Genomic DNA, 22,326 nt, shown 5'->3' with positions numbered 1-22,326 from the left:
AGCTTTCCAAGACTCCTAGGCACCTGGCTTTACCACCCGTTTCGGTATCAGAAAACTGCCTAGAGCCAGGAAGCTCTGGTGCTGCGTGTATGCTGCGAATCAACCTAGAAATTGGAGACTGATGGCACAAGGCTTGTTTTCCCATTAGGAAGGCTCCGTTCATGCGGCCTCCTTTATACCTGAAAAGCATTGTTGTTGCCGGGGTTTTAGTCACTGCCTGCATGGTTCCGAGAAGATATTCAGTTTTCCCAAAGAAACCTGGTGCTTCCAGTTCCTAGTTGGAAGCTCACTCTGCTCTGCTCTATACCTAATGTGAAAGTCAACGTGAGCACTAGCCTCGAAGTAATGCCCTGATTATCCTGGCAAAACGGGAGGCGTGCAGCAGCTCCATGAGGCCTTCATCGCTGTTCTCTTTTAGTTTCACGGTAGTAAGCTTTCCAAGACTCCTAGAGACCTTACTTCAGCACCCGTTACGGTATCAGAAAACTGCCTACACCCAGGAAGCTCTGGTCCTGCGTGTATGCTGCGTACCAACTTACTATTTGGAGACTGAGGGCACAAGGCTTCTTTGTCCATTTGGAAAGCTCCGTTCATGCGGCCTCCTTTATACCTGAAAAGCATTGTTGTTGCCGCGGTTTTAGTCACTGCCTGCATGGTTCTGAGAAGATATTGAGTTTCCCGTAAGAAACCTTGTGCTTCCAGTTCCTAGTTGGAAGCTCACCCTGCTCTGCTCTATACCTAATGTGAAAGTCAACGTGAGCCCTAGCCTCGAAGGAAGGCCCTGATTTGCCTTGCCAAACGGGAGGCGTGGAGCAGCTCCATGAGGCTTTCTTCACTGTTCTGCTTTAGTTTCAAGGTAGATAGCTTTTCAAGACTCCTAGAGACCTTGTTTCAGCACCCGTTTTGCTACCATTATACTGAGTGAGGCCAGGAAGCTCAGGGCCACGTAGGCAACTTCAGCCCCGTAGGCATTTTGGACACCCCAGTGTTGGCTAGAGAAAGGCAACACACTGCACTCTTCCTTCGGAGAGCCAGGTTACCTCAGCTCTACACAGGATTCAGGAAGCACTTCGAGACTGTCCGCCATTAAATGGATGTAACCTCATTCCCCTAGTTGAACTCTATTGAGAAAAACACTCTCTTCTAATCCCTTTTCACCTTTTACACTTAGAGTCACGCATCCTCAAGGAGGTGGTCGTTTGCATTCCAAGTACAATTTAAGCCCAGTTCTTGGTGTAACACTGTAGGTCTTTGACGGATGCACAGGCCCCTAAGTCTCCCTCGTGCATCCTTTGTTTAGGCACTTGGGTGCACGCAGAAAAGCGGTCGTAGAAAAAAGTTGAATCAGGGAAAGCCCCAGTGGGTATCGTGAATCTCTTTTGACTTGTTAGCATCAACATGTACTTATGCTGCGTGTCAATCTGGAAATGGGAAACTGATGCCACAACGCTTGTGTTCCCATTTTGAAAGCTTCATCATGCAGTCTAGAAGATACCTGAAAAGCATGGTTGTTGCTGGGGATTTAGTCACTGCCTGTCGGCTTCTGAGAAGAAAATGAGTTTTCCCGAAAGGACCTTGTGCTTCCAGTTCCTAGTTGGAAGCTCACCCTGCTCTCCTCTATACCAAAAGTGGAAGTCAACGTGAGCACTAACCTAAAAGTAAGACCCTGATTATCCTTGCAAATCGGGAGGCATGCAGCAGCTCCATGAGGCCTTCCTGGCTGTTCTGCTTTAGTTTAACGGTAGTAAGCTTTGCAAGACTCCTAGGCACCTTGCTTCAGCACCCGTTTCGGTATCAGAAAACTGCCTAGAGCCAGGAAGCTCTGGTCCTGCGTGTATGCTGCGTATCAACCTAGAAATTGGAGACTGATGGCACAAGGCTTGTTTTCCCATTAGGAAGGCTCCGTTCATGCGGCCTCCTTTATACCTGAAAAGCATTGTTGTTGCCGGGGATTTAGTCACTGCCTGCCTGCTGCTGCGAAGAAAATGAGATTTCCCGAAAGAAACCTTGTGCTTCCAGTTCCTAGTTGGAAGCTCACTCTGCTCTGCTCTATATCTAAACTGAAAGTCAAGGGGAGCACTAGCCTCTAACTAATGCCCTGATTATCCTGGCAAAACGGGAGGCGTGCAGCAGCTCCATGAGGCCTTCATCGCTGTTCTCTTTTAGTTTCACGGTAGTAAGCTTTCCAAGACTCCTAGAGACCTTACTTCAGCACCCGTTACGGTATCAGAAAACTGCCTACACCCAGGAAGCTCTGGTCCTGCGTGTATGCTGCGTACCAACTTACTATTTGGAGACTGAGGGCACAAGGCTTCTTTGTCCATTTGGAAAGCTCCGTTCATGCGGCCTCCTTTATACCTGAAAAGCATTGTTGTTGCCGCGGTTTTAGTCACTGCCTGCATGGTTCTGAGAAGATATTGAGTTTCCCGTAAGAAACCTTGTGCTTCCAGTTCCTAGTTGGAAGCTCACCCTGCTCTGCTCTATACCTAATGTGAAAGTCAACGTGAGCCCTAGCCTCGAAGGAAGGCCCTGATTTGCCTTGCCAAACGGGAGGCGTGGAGCAGCTCCATGAGGCCTTCTTCACTGTTCTGCTTTAGTTTCAAGGTAGATAGCTTTTCAAGACTCCTAGAGACCTTGTTTCAGCACCCGTTTTGCTACCATTATACTGAGACCAGGAAGCTCAGGGCCACGTAGGCAACTTCAGCCCCGTAGGCCTTTTGGAACACCCCAGTGTTGGCTAGAGAAAGGCAACACACTGCACCTTTCCTTGGGAGAGCCAGGTTATCTCAGGTCTACGCAGGATTCAGGAACACACTTCGAGACTGTCCGCCATTAAATGGATGTAACCTCATTCCCCTAGTTGAACTCTATTGAGAACAACACTCTCTTCTAATCCCTTTTCACCTTTTACACTTAGAGTCACGCATCCTCAAGGAGGTGGTCGTTTGCATTCCAAGTACAATTTAAGCACAGTTCTTGGTGTAACACTGTAGGTCTTTGACGGATGCACAGGTCCCTAAGTCTCCCTCGTGCATCCTTTGTTTAGGCACTTGGCTGCACGCAGAAAAGCGGTCGTAGAAAAAAGTTGAATCAGGGAAAGCCCCAGTGGGTATCGTGAATCTCTTTTGACTTGTTAGCATCACCATGTACTTATGCTGCGTGTCATTCTGGAAATGGGAAACTGATGCCACAACGCTTGTGTTCCCATTTTGAAAGCTTCATCATGCAGTCTAGAAGACACCTGAAAAGCATGGTTGTTGCTGGGGATTTAGTCACTGCCTGTCGGCTTCTGAGAAGAAAATGAGTTTTCCCGAAAGGACCTTGTGCTTCCAGTTCCTAGTTGGAAGCTCACCCTGCTCTCCTCTATACCAAAAGTGGAAGTCAACGTGAGCACTAACCTAAAAGTAAGGCCCTGATTATCCTTGCAAATCGGGAGGCATGCAGCAGCTCCATGAGGCCTTCCTCGCTGTTCTGCTTTAGTTTAACGGTAGTAAGCTTTCCAAGACTCCTAGGCACCTGGCTTTACCACCCGTTTCGGTATCAGAAAACTGCCTAGAGCCAGGAAGCTCTGGTGCTGCGTGTATGCTGCGTATCAACCTAGAAATTGGAGACTGATGGCACAAGGCTTGTTTTCCCATTAGGAAGGCTCCGTTCATGCGGCCTCCTTTATACCTGAAAAGCATTGTTGTTGCCGGGGTTTTAGTCACTGCCTGCATGGTTCCGAGAAGATATTCAGTTTTCCCAAAGAAACCTTGTGCTTCCAGTTCCTAGTAGGAAGCTCACCCTGCTCTGCTCTATAACTAAAGTGAAAGTCAAGGGAGGCACTAGCCTCGAAGTAATGCCCTGATTATCCTGGCAAAACGGGAGGCGTGCAGCAGCTCCATGAGGCCTTCATCGCTGTTCTCTTTTAGTTTCACGGTAGTAAGCTTTCCAAGACTCCTAGAGACCTTACTTCAGCACCCGTTTCGGTATCAGAAAACTGCCTAGAGCCAGGAAGCTCTGGTCCTGCGTGTATGCTGCGTACCAACTTACTATTTGGAGACTGAGGGCACAAGGCTTCTTTGTCCATTTGGAAAGCTCCGTTCATGCGGCCTCCTTTATACCTGAAAAGCATTGTTGTTGCCGGGGTTTTAGTCACTGCCTGCATGGTTCTGAGAAGATATGGAGTTTCCCGTAAGAAACCTTGTGCTTCCAGTTCCTAGTTGGAAGCTCACTCTGCTCTGCTCTATACCTAATGTGAAAGTCAACGTGAGCACTAGCCTCGAAGTAATGCCCTGATTATCCTGGCAAAACGGGAGGCGTGCAGCAGCTCCATGAGGCCTTCATCGCTGTTCTCTTTTAGTTTCACGGTAGTAAGCTTTCCAAGACTCCTAGAGACCTTACTTCAGCACCCGTTACGGTATCAGAAAACTGCCTAGAGCCAGGAAGCTCTGGTCCTGCGTGTATGCTGCGTACCAACTTACTATTTGGAGACTGATGGCACAAGGCTTCTTTGCCCATTTGGAAAGCTCCGTTCATGCGGCCTCCTTTATACCTGAAAAGCATTGTTGTTGCCGGGGTTTTAGTCACTGCCTGCATGGTTCTGAGAAGATATTGAGTTTTCCCATAAGAAACCTTGTGCTTCCAGTTCCTAGTAGGAAGCTCACCCTGCTCTGCTCTATCACTAAAGTGAAAGTCAAGGGGAGCACTAGCCTCGAAGTAATGCCCTGATTATCCTGGCAAAACGGGAGGCGTGCAGCAGCTCCATGAGGCCTTCATCGCTGTTCTCTTTGAGTTTCGCGGTTGTAAGCTTTCCAAGACACCTAGAGACCTTACTTCAGCACCCGTTTCGGTATCAGAAAACTGCCTACACCCAGGAAGCTCTGGTCCTGCGTGTATGCTGCGTACCAACTTACTATTTGGAGACTGAGGGCACAAGGCTTCTTTGCCCATTTGGAAAGCTCCGTTCATGCGGCCTCCTTTATACCTGAAAAGCTTTGTTGTTGCCGCGGTTTTAGTCACTGCCTGCATGGTTCTGAGAAGATATTGAGTTTCCCGTAAGAAACCTTGTGCTTCCAGTTCCTAGTTGGAAGCTCACCCTGCTCTGCTCTATACCTAATGTGAAAGTCAACGTGAGCCCTAGCCTCGAAGGAAGGCCCTGATTTGCCTTGCCAAACGGGAGGCGTGGAGCAGCTCCATGAGGCCTTCTTCACTGTTCTGCTTTAGTTTCAAGGTAGATAGCTTTTCAAGACTCCTAGAGACCTTGTTTCAGCACCCGTTTTGCTACCATTATACTGAGTGAGACCAGGAAGCTCAGGGCCACGTAGGCAACTTCAGCCCCGTAGGCCTTTTGGAACACCCCAGTGTTGGCTAGAGAAAGGCAACACACTGCACCTTTCCTTGGGAGAGCCAGGTTATCTCAGGTCTACGCAGGATTCAGGAACACACTTCGAGACTGTCCGCCATTAAATGGATGTAACCTCATTCCCCTAGTTGAACTCTATTGAGAAAAACACTCTCTTCTAATCCCTTTTCACCTTTTACACTTAGAGTCACGCATCCTCAAGGAGGTGGTCGTTTGCATTCCAAGTACAATTTAAGCACAGTTCTTGGTGTAACACTGTAGGTCTTTGACGGATGCACAGGTCCCTAAGTCTCCCTCGTGCATCCTTTGTTTAGGCACTTGGCTGCACGCAGAAAAGCGGTCGTAGAAAAAAGTTGAATCAGGGAAAGCCCCAGTGGGTATCGTGAATCTCTTTTGACTTGTTAGCATCACCATGTACTTATGCTGCGTGTCATTCTGGAAATGGGAAACTGATGCCACAACGCTTGTGTTCCCATTTTGAAAGCTTCATCATGCAGTCTAGAAGACACCTGAAAAGCATGGTTGTTGCTGGGGATTTAGTCACTGCCTGTCGGCTTCTGAGAAGAAAATGAGTTTTCCCGAAAGGACCTTGTGCTTCCAGTTCCTAGTTGGAAGCTCACCCTGCTCTCCTCTATACCAAAAGTGGAAGTCAACGTGAGCACTAACCTAAAAGTAAGGCCCTGATTATCCTTGCAAATCGGGAGGCATGCAGCAGCTCCATGAGGCCTTCCTCGCTGTTCTGCTTTAGTTTAACGGTAGTAAGCTTTCCAAGACTCCTAGGCACCTGGCTTTACCACCCGTTTCGGTATCAGAAAACTGCCTAGAGCCAGGAAGCTCTGGTGCTGCGTGTATGCTGCGTATCAACCTAGAAATTGGAGACTGATGGCACAAGGCTTGTTTTCCCATTAGGAAGGCTCCGTTCATGTGGCCTCCTTTATACCTGAAAAGCATTGTTGTTGCCGGGGTTTTAGTCACTGCCTGCATGGTTCCGAGAAGATATTCAGTTTTCCCAAAGAAACCTGGTGCTTCCAGTTCCTAGTTGGAAGCTCACTCTGCTCTGCTCTATAACTAAAGTGAAAGTCAAGGGAGGCACTAGCCTCGAAGTAATGCCCTGATTATCCTGGCAAAACGGGAGGCGTGCAGCAGCTCCATGAGGCCTTCATCGCTGTTCTCTTTTAGTTTCACGGTAGTAAGCTTTCCAAGACTCCTAGAGACCTTACTTCAGCACCCGTTTCGGTATCAGAAAACTGCCTAGAGCCAGGAAGCTCTGGTCCTGCGTGTATGCTGCGTACCAACTTACTATTTGGAGACTGAGGGCACAAGGCTTCTTTGTCCATTTGGAAAGCTCCGTTCATGCGGCCTCCTTTATACCTGAAAAGCATTGTTGTTGCCGGGGTTTTAGTCACTGCCTGCATGGTTCTGAGAAGATATGGAGTTTCCCGTAAGAAACCTTCTGCTTCCAGTTCCTAGTTGGAAGCTCACTCTGCTCTGCTCTATACCTAATGTGAAAGTCAACGTGAGCACTAGCCTCGAAGTAATGCCCTGATTATCCTGGCAAAACGGGAGGCGTGCAGCAGCTCCATGAGGCCTTCATCGCTGTTCTCTTTTAGTTTCACGGTAGTAAGCTTTCCAAGACTCCTAGAGACCTTACTTCAGCACCCGTTACGGTATCAGAAAACTGCCTAGAGCCAGGAAGCTCTGGTCCTGCGTGTATGCTGCGTACCAACTTACTATTTGGAGACTGATGGCACAAGGCTTCTTTGCCCATTTGGAAAGCTCCGTTCATGCGGCCTCCTTTATACCTGAAAAGCATTGTTGTTGCCGGGGTTTTAGTCACTGCCTGCATGGTTCTGAGAAGATATTGAGTTTTCCCATAAGAAACCTTGTGCTTCCAGTTCCTAGTAGGAAGCTCACCCTGCTCTGCTCTATAACTAAAGTGAAAGTCAAGGGGAGCACTAGCCTCGAAGTAATGCCCTGATTATCCTGGCAAAACGGGAGGCGTGCAGCAGCTCCATGAGGCCTTCATCGCTGTTCTCTTTGAGTTTCGCGGTTGTAAGCTTTCCAAGACACCTAGAGACCTTACTTCAGCACCCGTTTCGGTATCAGAAAACTGCCTACACCCAGGAAGCTCTGGTCCTGCGTGTATGCTGCGTACCAACTTACTATTTGGAGACTGAGGGCACAAGGCTTCTTTGCCCATTTGGAAAGCTCCGTTCATGCGGCCTCCTTTATACCTGAAAAGCTTTGTTGTTGCCGCGGTTTTAGTCACTGCCTGCATGGTTCTGAGAAGATATTGAGTTTCCCGTAAGAAACCTTGTGCTTCCAGTTCCTAGTTGGAAGCTCACCCTGCTCTGCTCTATACCTAATGTGAAAGTCAACGTGAGCCCTAGCCTCGAAGGAAGGCCCTGATTTGCCTTGCCAAACGGGAGGCGTGGAGCAGCTCCATGAGGCCTTCTTCACTGTTCTGCTTTAGTTTCAAGGTAGATAGCTTTTCAAGACTCCTAGAGACCTTGTTTCAGCACCCGTTTTGCTACCATTATACTGAGTGAGACCAGGAAGCTCAGGGCCACGTAGGCAACTTCAGCCCCGTAGGCCTTTTGGAACACCCCAGTGTTGGCTAGAGAAAGGCAACACACTGCACCTTTCCTTGGGAGAGCCAGGTTATCTCAGGTCTACGCAGGATTCAGGAACACACTTCGAGACTGTCCGCCATTAAATGGATGTAACCTCATTCCCCTAGTTGAACTCTATTGAGAAAAACACTCTCTTCTAATCCCTTTTCACCTTTTACACTTAGAGTCACGCATCCTCAAGGAGGTGGTCGTTTGCATTCCAAGTACAATTTAAGCACAGTTCTTGGTGTAACACTGTAGGTCTTTGACGGATGCACAGGTCCCTAAGTCTCCCTCGTGCATCCTTTGTTTAGGCACTTGGCTGCACGCAGAAAAGCGGTCGTAGAAAAAAGTTGAATCAGGGAAAGCCCCAGTGGGTATCGTGAATCTCTTTTGACTTGTTAGCATCACCATGTACTTATGCTGCGTGTCATTCTGGAAATGGGAAACTGATGCCACAACGCTTGTGTTCCCATTTTGAAAGCTTCATCATGCAGTCTAGAAGACACCTGAAAAGCATGGTTGTTGCTGGGGATTTAGTCACTGCCTGTCGGCTTCTGAGAAGAAAATGAGTTTTCCCGAAAGGACCTTGTGCTTCCAGTTCCTAGTTGGAAGCTCACCCTGCTCTCCTCTATACCAAAAGTGGAAGTCAACGTGAGCACTAACCTAAAAGTAAGGCCCTGATTATCCTTGCAAATCGGGAGGCATGCAGCAGCTCCATGAGGCCTTCCTCGCTGTTCTGCTTTAGTTTAACGGTAATAAGCTTTCCAAGACTCCTAGGCACCTGGCTTTACCACCCGTTTCGGTATCAGAAAACTGCCTAGAGCCAGGAAGCTCTGGTGCTGCGTGTATGCTGCGAATCAACCTAGAAATTGGAGACTGATGGCACAAGGCTTGTTTTCCCATTAGGAAGGCTCCGTTCATGCGGCCTCCTTTATACCTGAAAAGCATTGTTGTTGCCGGGGTTTTAGTCACTGCCTGCATGGTTCCGAGAAGATATTCAGTTTTCCCAAAGAAACCTGGTGCTTCCAGTTCCTAGTTGGAAGCTCACTCTGCTCTGCTCTATACCTAATGTGAAAGTCAACGTGAGCACTAGCCTCGAAGTAATGCCCTGATTATCCTGGCAAAACGGGAGGCGTGCAGCAGCTCCATGAGGCCTTCATCGCTGTTCTCTTTTAGTTTCACGGTAGTAAGCTTTCCAAGACTCCTAGAGACCTTACTTCAGCACCCGTTACGGTATCAGAAAACTGCCTACACCCAGGAAGCTCTGGTCCTGCGTGTATGCTGCGTACCAACTTACTATTTGGAGACTGAGGGCACAAGGCTTCTTTGTCCATTTGGAAAGCTCCGTTCATGCGGCCTCCTTTATACCTGAAAAGCATTGTTGTTGCCGCGGTTTTAGTCACTGCCTGCATGGTTCTGAGAAGATATTGAGTTTCCCGTAAGAAACCTTGTGCTTCCAGTTCCTAGTTGGAAGCTCACCCTGCTCTGCTCTATACCTAATGTGAAAGTCAACGTGAGCCCTAGCCTCGAAGGAAGGCCCTGATTTGCCTTGCCAAACGGGAGGCGTGGAGCAGCTCCATGAGGCTTTCTTCACTGTTCTGCTTTAGTTTCAAGGTAGATAGCTTTTCAAGACTCCTAGAGACCTTGTTTCAGCACCCGTTTTGCTACCATTATACTGAGTGAGGCCAGGAAGCTCAGGGCCACGTAGGCAACTTCAGCCCCGTAGGCATTTTGGACACCCCAGTGTTGGCTAGAGAAAGGCAACACACTGCACTCTTCCTTCGGAGAGCCAGGTTACCTCAGCTCTACACAGGATTCAGGAAGCACTTCGAGACTGTCCGCCATTAAATGGATGTAACCTCATTCCCCTAGTTGAACTCTATTGAGAAAAACACTCTCTTCTAATCCCTTTTCACCTTTTACACTTAGAGTCACGCATCCTCAAGGAGGTGGTCGTTTGCATTCCAAGTACAATTTAAGCCCAGTTCTTGGTGTAACACTGTAGGTCTTTGACGGATGCACAGGCCCCTAAGTCTCCCTCGTGCATCCTTTGTTTAGGCACTTGGGTGCACGCAGAAAAGCGGTCGTAGAAAAAAGTTGAATCAGGGAAAGCCCCAGTGGGTATCGTGAATCTCTTTTGACTTGTTAGCATCAACATGTACTTATGCTGCGTGTCAATCTGGAAATGGGAAACTGATGCCACAACGCTTGTGTTCCCATTTTGAAAGCTTCATCATGCAGTCTAGAAGATACCTGAAAAGCATGGTTGTTGCTGGGGATTTAGTCACTGCCTGTCGGCTTCTGAGAAGAAAATGAGTTTTCCCGAAAGGACCTTGTGCTTCCAGTTCCTAGTTGGAAGCTCACCCTGCTCTCCTCTATACCAAAAGTGGAAGTCAACGTGAGCACTAACCTAAAAGTAAGACCCTGATTATCCTTGCAAATCGGGAGGCATGCAGCAGCTCCATGAGGCCTTCCTGGCTGTTCTGCTTTAGTTTAACGGTAGTAAGCTTTGCAAGACTCCTAGGCACCTTGCTTCAGCACCCGTTTCGGTATCAGAAAACTGCCTAGAGCCAGGAAGCTCTGGTCCTGCGTGTATGCTGCGTATCAACCTAGAAATTGGAGACTGATGGCACAAGGCTTGTTTTCCCATTAGGAAGGCTCCGTTCATGCGGCCTCCTTTATACCTGAAAAGCATTGTTGTTGCCGGGGATTTAGTCACTGCCTGCCTGCTGCTGCGAAGAAAATGAGATTTCCCGAAAGAAACCTTGTGCTTCCAGTTCCTAGTTGGAAGCTCACTCTGCTCTGCTCTATATCTAAACTGAAAGTCAAGGGGAGCACTAGCCTCTAACTAATGCCCTGATTATCCTGGCAAAACGGGAGGCATGCAGCAGCTCCATGAGGCCTTCATCGCTGTTCTCTTTTAGTTTCACGGTAGTAAGCTTTCCAAGACTCCTAGAGACCTTACTTCAGCACCCGTTACGGTATCAGAAAACTGCCTACACCCAGGAAGCTCTGGTCCTGCGTGTATGCTGCGTACCAACTTACTATTTGGAGACTGAGGGCACAAGGCTTCTTTGTCCATTTGGAAAGCTCCGTTCATGCGGCCTCCTTTATACCTGAAAAGCATTGTTGTTGCCGCGGTTTTAGTCACTGCCTGCATGGTTCTGAGAAGATATTGAGTTTCCCGTAAGAAACCTTGTGCTTCCAGTTCCTAGTTGGAAGCTCACCCTGCTCTGCTCTATACCTAATGTGAAAGTCAACGTGAGCCCTAGCCTCGAAGGAAGGCCCTGATTTGCCTTGCCAAACGGGAGGCGTGGAGCAGCTCCATGAGGCCTTCTTCACTGTTCTGCTTTAGTTTCAAGGTAGATAGCTTTTCAAGACTCCTAGAGACCTTGTTTCAGCACCCGTTTTGCTACCATTATACTGAGTGAGGCCAGGAAGCTCAGGGCCACGTAGGCAACTTCAGCCCCGTAGGCATTTTGGACACCCCAGTGTTGGCTAGAGAAAGGCAACACACTGCACTCTTCCTTCGGAGAGCCAGGTTACCTCAGCTCTACACAGGATTCAGGAAGCACTTCGAGACTGTCCGCCATTAAATGGATGTAACCTCATTCCCCTAGTTGAACTCTATTGAGAAAAACACTCTCTTCTAATCCCTTTTCACCTTTTACACTTAGAGTCACGCATCCTCAAGGAGGTGGTCGTTTGCATTCCAAGTACAATTTAAGCCCAGTTCTTGGTGTAACACTGTAGGTCTTTGACGGATGCACAGGCCCCTAAGTCTCCCTCGTGCATCCTTTGTTTAGGCACTTGGGTGCACGCAGAAAAGCGGTCGTAGAAAAAAGTTGAATCAGGGAAAGCCCCAGTGGGTATCGTGAATCTCTTTTGACTTGTTAGCATCAACATGTACTTATGCTGCGTGTCAATCTGGAAATGGGAAACTGATGCCACAACGCTTGTGTTCCCATTTTGAAAGCTTCATCATGCAGTCTAGAAGATACCTGAAAAGCATGGTTGTTGCTGGGGATTTAGTCACTGCCTGTCGGCTTCTGAGAAGAAAATGAGTTTTCCCGAAAGGACCTTGTGCTTCCAGTTCCTAGTTGGAAGCTCACCCTGCTCTCCTCTATACCAAAAGTGGAAGTCAACGTGAGCACTAACCTAAAAGTAAGGCCCTGATTATCCTTGCAAATCGGGAGGCATGCAGCAGCTCCATGAGGCCTTCCTGGCTGTTCTGCTTTAGTTTAACGGTAGTAAGCTTTGCAAGACTCCTAGGCACCTTGCTTCAGCACCCGTTTCGGTATCAGAAAACTGCCTAGAGCCAGGAAGCTCTGGTCCTGCGTGTATGCTGCGTATCAACCTAGAAATTGGAGACTGATGGCACAAGGCTTGTTTTCCCATTAGGAAGGCTCCGTTCATGCGGCCTCCTTTATACCTGAAAAGCATTGTTGTTGCCGGGGTTTTAGTCACTGCCTGCATGGTTCTGAGAAGATATGGAGTTTCCCGTAAGAAACCTTGTGCTTCCAGTTCCTAGTTGGAAGCTCACTCTGCTCTGCTCTATACCTAATGTGAAAGTCAACGTGAGCACTAGCCTCGAAGTAATGCCCTGATTATCCTGGCAAAACGGGAGGCGTGCAGCAGCTCCATGAGGCCTTCACCGCTGTTCTCTTTTACTTTCACGGTAGTAAGCTTTCCAAGACTCCTAGAGACCTTACTTCAGCACCCGTTTCGGTATCAGAAAACTGCCTAGAGCCAGGAAGCTCTGGTCCTGCGTGTATGCTGCGTATCAACCTAGAAATTGGAGACTGATGGCACAAGGCTTGTTTTCCCATTAGGAAGGCTCCGTTCATGCGGCCTCCTTTATACCTGAAAAGCATTGTTGTTGCCGGGGATTTAGTCACTGCCTGCCTGCTGCTGCGAAGAAAATGAGATTTCCCGAAAGAAACCTTGTGCTTCCAGTTCCTAGTTCGAAGCTCACTCTGCTCTGCTCTATATCTAAACTGAAAGTCAAGGGGAGCACTAGCCTCTAACTAATGCCCTGATTATCCTGGCAAAACGGGAGGCGTGCAGCAGCTCCATGAGGCCTTCATCGCTGTTCTCTTTTAGTTTCACGGTAGTAAGCTTTCCAAGACTCCTAGAGACCTTACTTCAGCACCCGTTACGGTATCAGAAAACTGCCTACACCCAGGAAGCTCTGGTCCTGCGTGTATGCTGCGTACCAACTTACTATTTGGAGACTGAGGGCACAAGGCTTCTTTGTCCATTTGGAAAGCTCCGTTCATGCGGCCTCCTTTATACCTGAAAAGCTTTGTTGTTGCCGCGGTTTTAGTCACTGCCTGCATGGTTCTGAGAAGATATTGAGTTTCCCGTAAGAAACCTTGTGCTTCCAGTTCCTAGTTGGAAGCTCACCCTGCTCTGCTCTATACCTAATGTGAAAGTCAACGTGAGCCCTAGCCTCGAAGGAAGGCCCTGATTTGCCTTGCCAAACGGGAGGCGTGGAGCAGCTCCATGAGGCCTTCTTCACTGTTCTGCTTTAGTTTCAAGGTAGATAGCTTTTCAAGACTCCTAGAGACCTTGTTTCAGCACCCGTTTTGCTACCATTATACTGAGACCAGGAAGCTCAGGGCCACGTAGGCAACTTCAGCCCCGTAGGCCTTTTGGAACACCCCAGTGTTGGCTAGAGAAAGGCAACACACTGCACCTTTCCTTGGGAGAGCCAGGTTATCTCAGGTCTACGCAGGATTCAGGAACACACTTCGAGACTGTCCGCCATTAAATGGATGTAACCTCATTCCCCTAGTTGAACTCTATTGAGAAAAACACTCTCTTCTAATCCCTTTTCACCTTTTACACTTAGAGTCACGCATCCTCAAGGAGGTGGTCGTTTGCATTCCAAGTACAATTTAAGCACAGTTCTTGGTGTAACACTGTAGGTCTTTGACGGATGCACAGGTCCCTAAGTCTCCCTCGTGCATCCTTTGTTTAGGCACTTGGCTGCACGCAGAAAAGCGGTCGTAGAAAAAAGTTGAATCAGGGAAAGCCCCAGTGGGTATCGTGAATCTCTTTTGACTTGTTAGCATCACCATGTACTTATGCTGCGTGTCATTCTGGAAATGGGAAACTGATGCCACAACGCTTGTGTTCCCATTTTGAAAGCTTCATCATGCAGTCTAGAAGACACCTGAAAAGCATGGTTGTTGCTGGGGATTTAGTCACTGCCTGTCGGCTTCTGAGAAGAAAATGAGTTTTCCCGAAAGGACCTTGTGCTTCCAGTTCCTAGTTGGAAGCTCACCCTGCTCTCCTCTATACCAAAAGTGGAAGTCAACGTGAGCACTAACCTAAAAGTAAGGCCCTGATTATCCTTGCAAATCGGGAGGCATGCAGCAGCTCCATGAGGCCTTCCTCGCTGTTCTGCTTTAGTTTAACGGTAGTAAGCTTTCCAAGACTCCTAGGCACCTGGCTTTACCACCCGTTTCGGTATCAGAAAACTGCCTAGAGCCAGGAAGCTCTGGTGCTGCGTGTATGCTGCGTATCAACCTAGAAATTGGAGACTGATGGCACAAGGCTTGTTTTCCCATTAGGAAGGCTCCGTTCATGCGGCCTCCTTTATACCTGAAAAGCATTGTTGTTGCCGGGGTTTTAGTCACTGCCTGCATCGTTCCGAGAAGATATTCAGTTTTCCCAAAGAAACCTGGTGCTTCCAGTTCCTAGTTGGAAGCTCACTCTGCTCTGCTCTATAACTAAAGTGAAAGTCAAGGGAGGCACTAGCCTCGAAGTAATGCCCTGATTATCCTGGCAAAACGGGAGGCGTGCAGCAGCTCCATGAGGCCTTCATCGCTGTTCTCTTTTAGTTTCACGGTAGTAAGCTTTCCAAGACTCCTAGAGACCTTACTTCAGCACCCGTTTCGGTATCAGAAAACTGCCTAGAGCCAGGAAGCTCTGGTCCTGCGTGTATGCTGCGTACCAACTTACTATTTGGAGACTGAGGGCACAAGGCTTCTTTGTCCATTTGGAAAGCTCCGTTCATGCGGCCTCCTTTATACCTGAAAAGCATTGTTGTTGCCGGGGTTTTAGTCACTGCCTGCATGGTTCTGAGAAGATATGGAGTTTCCCGTAAGAAACCTTGTGCTTCCAGTTCCTAGTTGGAAGCTCACTCTGCTCTGCTCTATACCTAATGTGAAAGTCAACGTGAGCACTAGCCTCGAAGTAATGCCCTGATTATCCTGGCAAAACGGGAGGCGTGCAGCAGCTCCATGAGGCCTTCATCGCTGTTCTCTTTTAGTTTCACGGTAGTAAGCTTTCCAAGACTCCTAGAGACCTTACTTCAGCACCCGTTACGGTATCAGAAAACTGCCTAGAGCCAGGAAGCTCTGGTCCTGCGTGTATGCTGCGTACCAACTTACTATTTGGAGACTGATGGCACAAGGCTTCTTTGCCCATTTGGAAAGCTCCGTTCATGCGGCCTCCTTTATACCTGAAAAGCATTGTTGTTGCCGGGGTTTTAGTCACTGCCTGCATGGTTCTGAGAAGATATTGAGTTTTCCCATAAGAAACCTTGTGCTTCCAGTTCCTAGTAGGAAGCTCACCCTGCTCTGCTCTATAACTAAAGTGAAAGTCAAGGGGAGCACTAGCCTCGAAGTAATGCCCTGATTATCCTGGCAAAACGGGAGGCGTGCAGCAGCTCCATGAGGCCTTCATCGCTGTTCTCTTTGAGTTTCGCGGTTGTAAGCTTTCCAAGACACCTAGAGACCTTACTTCAGCACCCGTTTCGGTATCAGAAAACTGCCTACACCCAGGAAGCTCTGGTCCTGCGTGTATGCTGCGTACCAACTTACTATTTGGAGACTGAGGGCACAAGGCTTCTTTGCCCATTTGGAAAGCTCCGTTCATGCGGCCTCCTTTATACCTGAAAAGCTTTGTTGTTGCCGCGGTTTTAGTCACTGCCTGCATGGTTCTGAGAAGATATTGAGTTTCCCGTAAGAAACCTTGTGCTTCCAGTTCCTAGTTGGAAGCTCACCCTGCTCTGCTCTATACCTAATGTGAAAGTCAACGTGAGCCCTAGCCTCGAAGGAAGGCCCTGATTTGCCTTGCCAAACGGGAGGCGTGGAGCAGCTCCATGAGGCCTTCTTCACTGTTCTGCTTTAGTTTCAAGGTAGATAGCTTTTCAAGACTCCTAGAGACCTTGTTTCAGCACCCGTTTTGCTACCATTATACTGAGTGAGACCAGGAAGCTCAGGGCCACGTAGGCAACTTCAGCCCCGTAGGCCTTTTGGAACACCCCAGTGTTGGCTAGAGAAAGGCAACACACTGCACCTTTCCTTGGGAGAGCCAGGTTATCTCAGGTCTACGCAGGATTCAGGAACACACTTCGAGACTGTCCGCCATTAAATGGATGTAACCTCATTCCCCTAGTTGAACTCTAATGAGAAAAACACTCTCTTCTAATCCCTTTTCACCTTTTACACTTAGAGTCACGCATCCTCAAGGAGGTGGTCGTTTGCATTCCAAGTACAATTTAAGCCCAGTTCTTGGTGTAACACTGTAGGTCTTTGACGGATGCACAGGCCCCTAAGTCTCCCTCGTGCATCCTTTGTTTAGGCACTTGGGTGCACGCAGAAAAGCGGTCGTAGAAAAAAGTTGAATCAGGGAAAGCCCCAGTGGGTATCGTGAATCTCTTTTGACTTGTTAGCATCAACATGTACTTATGCTGCGTGTCATTCTGGAAATGGGAAACTGATGCCACAACGCTTGTGTTCCCATTTTGAAAGCTTCATCATGCAGTCTAGAAGATACCTGAAAAGCATGGTTGTTGCTGGGGATTTAGTCACTGCCTGTAGGCTTCTGAGAAGAAAATGAGTTTTCCCGAAAGGACCTTGTGCTTCCAGTTCCTAGTTGGAAGCTCACCCTGCTCTCCTCTATACCAAAAGTGGAAGTCAACGTGAGCACTAACCTAAAAGTAAGGCCCTGATTATCCTTGCAAATCGGGAGGCATGCAGCAGCTCCATGAGGCCTTCCTGGCTGTTCTGCTTTAGTTTAACGGTAGTAAGCTTTGCAAGACTCCTAGGCACCTTGCTTCAGCACCCGTTTCGGTATCAGAAAACTGCCTAGAGCCAGGAAGCTCTGGTCCTGCGTGTATGCTGCGTATCAACCTAGAAATTGGAGACTGATGGCACAAGGCTTGTTTTCCCATTAGGAAGGCTCCGTTCATGCGGCCTCCTTTATACCTGAAAAGCATTGTTGTTGCCGTGGTTTTAGTCACTGCCTGCATGGTTCTGAGAAGATATTGAGTTTTCCCAAAGAAACCTGGTGCTTCCAGTTCCTAGTTGGAAGCTCACCCTGCTCTGCTCTATAACTAAAGTGAAAGTCAAGGGGAGACACTAGCCTCGAAGTAATGCCCTGATTATCCTGGCAAAACGGGAGGCGTGCAGCAGCTCCATGAGGCCTTCATCGCTGTTCTCTTTTACTTTCACGGTAGTAAGCTTTCCAAGACTCCTAGAGACCTTACTTCAGCACCCGTTTCGGTATCAGAAAACTGCCTAGAGCCAGGAAGCTCTGGTCCTGCGTGTATGCTGCGTATCAACCTAGAAATTGGAGACTGATGGCACAAGGCTTGTTTTCCCATTAGGAAGGCTCCGTTCATGCGGCCTCCTTTATACCTGAAAAGCATTGTTGTTGCCGGGGATTTAGTCACTGCCTGCCTGCTGCTGCGAAGAAAATGAGATTTCCCGAAAGAAACCTTGTGCTTCCAGTTCCTAGTTGGAAGCTCACTCTGCTCTGCTCTATATCTAAACTGAAAGTCAAGGGGAGCACTAGCCTCTAACTAATGCCCTGATTATCCTGGCAAAACGGGAGGCGTGCAGCAGCTCCATGAGGCCTTCATCGCTGTTCTCTTTTAGTTTCACGGTAGTAAGCTTTCCAAGACTCCTAGAGACCTTACTTCAGCACCCGTTACGGTATCAGAAAACTGCCTACACCCAGGAAGCTCTGGTCCTGCGTGTATGCTGCGTACCAACTTACTATTTGGAGACTGAGGGCACAAGGCTTCTTTGTCCATTTGGAAAGCTCCGTTCATGCGGCCTCCTTTATACCTGAAAAGCTTTGTTGTTGCCGCGGTTTTAGTCACTGCCTGCATGGTTCTGAGAAGATATTGAGTTTCCCGTAAGAAACCTTGTGCTTCCAGTTCCTAGTTGGAAGCTCACCCTGCTCTGCTCTATACCTAATGTGAAAGTCAACGTGAGCCCTAGCCTCGAAGGAAGGCCCTGATTTGCCTTGCCAAACGGGAGGCGTGGAGCAGCTCCATGAGGCCTTCTTCACTGTTCTGCTTTAGTTTCAAGGTAGATAGCTTTTCAAGACTCCTAGAGACCTTGTTTCAGCACCCGTTTTGCTACCATTATACTGAGACCAGGAAGCTCAGGGCCACGTAGGCAACTTCAGCCCCGTAGGCCTTTTGGAACACCCCAGTGTTGGCTAGAGAAAGGCAACACACTGCACCTTTCCTTGGGAGAGCCAGGTTATCTCAGGTCTACGCAGGATTCAGGAACACACTTCGAGACTGTCCGCCATTAAATGGATGTAACCTCATTCCCCTAGTTGAACTCTATTGAGAAAAACACTCTCTTCTAATCCCTTTTCACCTTTTACACTTAGAGTCACGCATCCTCAAGGAGGTGGTCGTTTGCATTCCAAGTACAATTTAAGCACAGTTCTTGGTGTAACACTGTAGGTCTTTGACGGATGCACAGGTCACTAAGTCTCCCTCGTGCATCCTTTGTTTAGGCACTTGGCTGCACGCAGAAAAGCGGTCGTAGAAAAAAGTTGAATCAGGGAAAGCCCCAGTGGGTATCGTGAATCTCTTTTGACTTGTTAGCATCACCATGTACTTATGCTGCGTGTCATTCTGGAAATGGGAAACTGATGCCACAACGCTTGTATTCCCATTTTGAAAGCTTCATCATGCAGTCTAGAAGACACCTGAAAAGCATGGTTGTTGCTGGGGATTTAGTCACTGCCTGTCGGCTTCTGAGAAGAAAATGAGTTTTCCCGAAAGGACCTTGTGCTTCCAGTTCCTAGTTGGAAGCTCACCCTGCTCTCCTCTATACCAAAAGTGGAAGTCAACGTGAGCACTAACCTAAAAGTAAGGCCCTGATTATCCTTGCAAATCGGGAGGCATGCAGCAGCTCCATGAGGCCTTCCTCGCTGTTCTGCTTTAGTTTAACGGTAGTAAGCTTTCCAAGACTCCTAGGCACCTGGCTTTACCACCCGTTTCGGTATCAGAAAACTGCCTAGAGCCAGGAAGCTCTGGTGCTGCGTGTATGCTGCGTATCAACCTAGAAATTGGAGACTGATGGCACAAGGCTTGTTTTCCCATTAGGAAGGCTCCGTTCATGTGGCCTCCTTTATACCTGAAAAGCATTGTTGTTGCCGGGGTTTTAGTCACTGCCTGCATGGTTCCGAGAAGATATTCAGTTTTCCCAAAGAAACCTGGTGCTTCCAGTTCCTAGTTGGAAGCTCACTCTGCTCTGCTCTATAACTAAAGTGAAAGTCAAGGGAGGCACTAGCCTCGAAGTAATGCCCTGATTATCCTGGCAAAACGGGAGGCGTGCAGCAGCTCCATGAGGCCTTCATCGCTGTTCTCTTTTAGTTTCACGGTAGTAAGCTTTCCAAGACTCCTAGAGACCTTACTTCAGCACCCGTTTCGGTATCAGAAAACTGCCTAGAGCCAGGAAGCTCTGGTCCTGCGTGTATGCTGCGTACCAACTTACTATTTGGAGACTGAGGGCACAAGGCTTCTTTGTCCATTTGGAAAGCTCCGTTCATGCGGCCTCCTTTATACCTGAAAAGCATTGTTGTTGCCGGGGTTTTAGTCACTGCCTGCATGGTTCTGAGAAGATATGGAGTTTCCCGTAAGAAACCTTCTGCTTCCAGTTCCTAGTTGGAAGCTCACTCTGCTCTGCTCTATACCTAATGTGAAAGTCAACGTGAGCACTAGCCTCGAAGTAATGCCCTGATTATCCTGGCAAAACGGGAGGCGTGCAGCAGCTCCATGAGGCCTTCATCGCTGTTCTCTTTTAGTTTCACGGTAGTAAGCTTTCCAAGACTCCTAGAGACCTTACTTCAGCACCCGTTACGGTATCAGAAAACTGCCTAGAGCCAGGAAGCTCTGGTCCTGCGTGTATGCTGCGTACCAACTTACTATTTGGAGACTGATGGCACAAGGCTTCTTTGCCCATTTGGAAAGCTCCGTTCATGCGGCCTCCTTTATACCTGAAAAGCATTGTTGTTGCCGGGGTTTTAGTCACTGCCTGCATGGTTCTGAGAAGATATTGAGTTTTCCCATAAGAAACCTTGTGCTTCCAGTTCCTAGTAGGAAGCTCACCCTGCTCTGCTCTATAACTAAAGTGAAAGTCAAGGGGAGCACTAGCCTCGAAGTAATGCCCTGATTATCCTGGCAAAACGGGAGGCGTGCAGCAGCTCCATGAGGCCTTCATCGCTGTTCTCTTTGAGTTTCGCGGTTGTAAGCTTTCCAAGACACCTAGAGACCTTACTTCAGCACCCGTTTCGGTATCAGAAAACTGCCTACACCCAGGAAGCTCTGGTCCTGCGTGTATGCTGCGTACCAACTTACTATTTGGAGACTGAGGGCACAAGGCTTCTTTGCCCATTTGGAAAGCTCCGTTCATGCGGCCTCCTTTATACCTGAAAAGCTTTGTTGTTGCCGCGGTTTTAGTCACTGCCTGCATGGTTCTGAGAAGATATTGAGTTTCCCGTAAGAAACCTTGTGCTTCCAGTTCCTAGTTGGAAGCTCACCCTGCTCTGCTCTATACCTAATGTGAAAGTCAACGTGAGCCCTAGCCTCGAAGGAAGGCCCTGATTTGCCTTGCCAAACGGGAGGCGTGGAGCAGCTCCATGAGGCCTTCTTCACTGTTCTGCTTTAGTTTCAAGGTAGATAGCTTTTCAAGACTCCTAGAGACCTTGTTTCAGCACCCGTTTTGCTACCATTATACTGAGTGAGACCAGGAAGCTCAGGGCCACGTAGGCAACTTCAGCCCCGTAGGCCTTTTGGAACACCCCAGTGTTGGCTAGAGAAAGGCAACACACTGCACCTTTCCTTGGGAGAGCCAGGTTATCTCAGGTCTACGCAGGATTCAGGAACACACTTCGAGACTGTCCGCCATTAAATGGATGTAACCTCATTCCCCTAGTTGAACTCTATTGAGAAAAACACTCTCTTCTAATCCCTTTTCACCTTTTACACTTAGAGTCACGCATCCTCAAGGAGGTGGTCGTTTGCATTCCAAGTACAATTTAAGCACAGTTCTTGGTGTAACACTGTAGGTCTTTGACGGATGCACAGGTCCCTAAGTCTCCCTCGTGCATCCTTTGTTTAGGCACTTGGCTGCACGCAGAAAAGCGGTCGTAGAAAAAAGTTGAATCAGGGAAAGCCCCAGTGGGTATCGTGAATCTCTTTTGACTTGTTAGCATCACCATGTACTTATGCTGCGTGTCATTCTGGAAATGGGAAACTGATGCCACAACGCTTGTGTTCCCATTTTGAAAGCTTCATCATGCAGTCTAGAAGACACCTGAAAAGCATGGTTGTTGCTGGGGATTTAGTCACTGCCTGTCGGCTTCTGAGAAGAAAATGAGTTTTCCCGAAAGGACCTTGTGCTTCCAGTTCCTAGTTGGAAGCTCACCCTGCTCTCCTCTATACCAAAAGTGGAAGTCAACGTGAGCACTAACCTAAAAGTAAGGCCCTGATTATCCTTGCAAATCGGGAGGCATGCAGCAGCTCCATGAGGCCTTCCTCGCTGTTCTGCTTTAGTTTAACGGTAATAAGCTTTCCAAGACTCCTAGGCACCTGGCTTTACCACCCGTTTCGGTATCAGAAAACTGCCTAGAGCCAGGAAGCTCTGGTGCTGCGTGTATGCTGCGAATCAACCTAGAAATTGGAGACTGATGGCACAAGGCTTGTTTTCCCATTAGGAAGGCTCCGTTCATGCGGCCTCCTTTATACCTGAAAAGCATTGTTGTTGCCGGGGTTTTAGTCACTGCCTGCATGGTTCCGAGAAGATATTCAGTTTTCCCAAAGAAACCTGGTGCTTCCAGTTCCTAGTTGGAAGCTCACTCTGCTCTGCTCTATACCTAATGTGAAAGTCAACGTGAGCACTAGCCTCGAAGTAATGCCCTGATTATCCTGGCAAAACGGGAGGCGTGCAGCAGCTCCATGAGGCCTTCATCGCTGTTCTCTTTTAGTTTCACGGTAGTAAGCTTTCCAAGACTCCTAGAGACCTTACTTCAGCACCCGTTACGGTATCAGAAAACTGCCTACACCCAGGAAGCTCTGGTCCTGCGTGTATGCTGCGTACCAAC

General features: G+C 48.4%; 3 long non-coding RNA genes across 3 annotated transcripts; all 3 read right to left on the bottom strand.

Annotated features, from left to right (window-relative positions):
* Positions 1–615: 615 nt before the first annotated feature.
* Positions 616–4,756, bottom strand: LOC309622368. The gene is made up of 3 exons (XR_014240767.1): positions 4,615–4,756; positions 1,771–2,006; positions 616–885 (listed from the first exon to the last, which is right to left on the bottom strand). It is a non-coding gene; the product is annotated as an uncharacterized lncRNA (long non-coding RNA).
* A 4,582-nt stretch (positions 4,757–9,338) lies between these two features.
* Positions 9,339–12,493, bottom strand: LOC309622369. Its single transcript, XR_014240768.1, has 3 exons — positions 12,236–12,493; positions 10,488–11,350; positions 9,339–9,602 (listed from the first exon to the last, which is right to left on the bottom strand). It is a non-coding gene; the product is annotated as an uncharacterized lncRNA (long non-coding RNA).
* A 2,645-nt stretch (positions 12,494–15,138) lies between these two features.
* Positions 15,139–17,325, bottom strand: LOC309622367. The gene is made up of 3 exons (XR_014240766.1): positions 17,025–17,325; positions 15,942–16,137; positions 15,139–15,510 (listed from the first exon to the last, which is right to left on the bottom strand). It is a non-coding gene; the product is annotated as an uncharacterized lncRNA (long non-coding RNA).
* Between the last annotated feature and the right edge of the window lie 5,001 nt (positions 17,326–22,326).

The sequence above is a fragment of the Balaenoptera borealis genome (assembly GCF_965194805.1).
Source record: "Balaenoptera borealis genome assembly, contig: HAP1_SCAFFOLD_2285, whole genome shotgun sequence".
NCBI lineage: Eukaryota > Metazoa > Chordata > Mammalia > Artiodactyla > Balaenopteridae > Balaenoptera > Balaenoptera borealis.
Note: the sequence above shows the minus strand (reverse complement) of the source record. Positions and strands in the feature narration are given on the sequence as shown.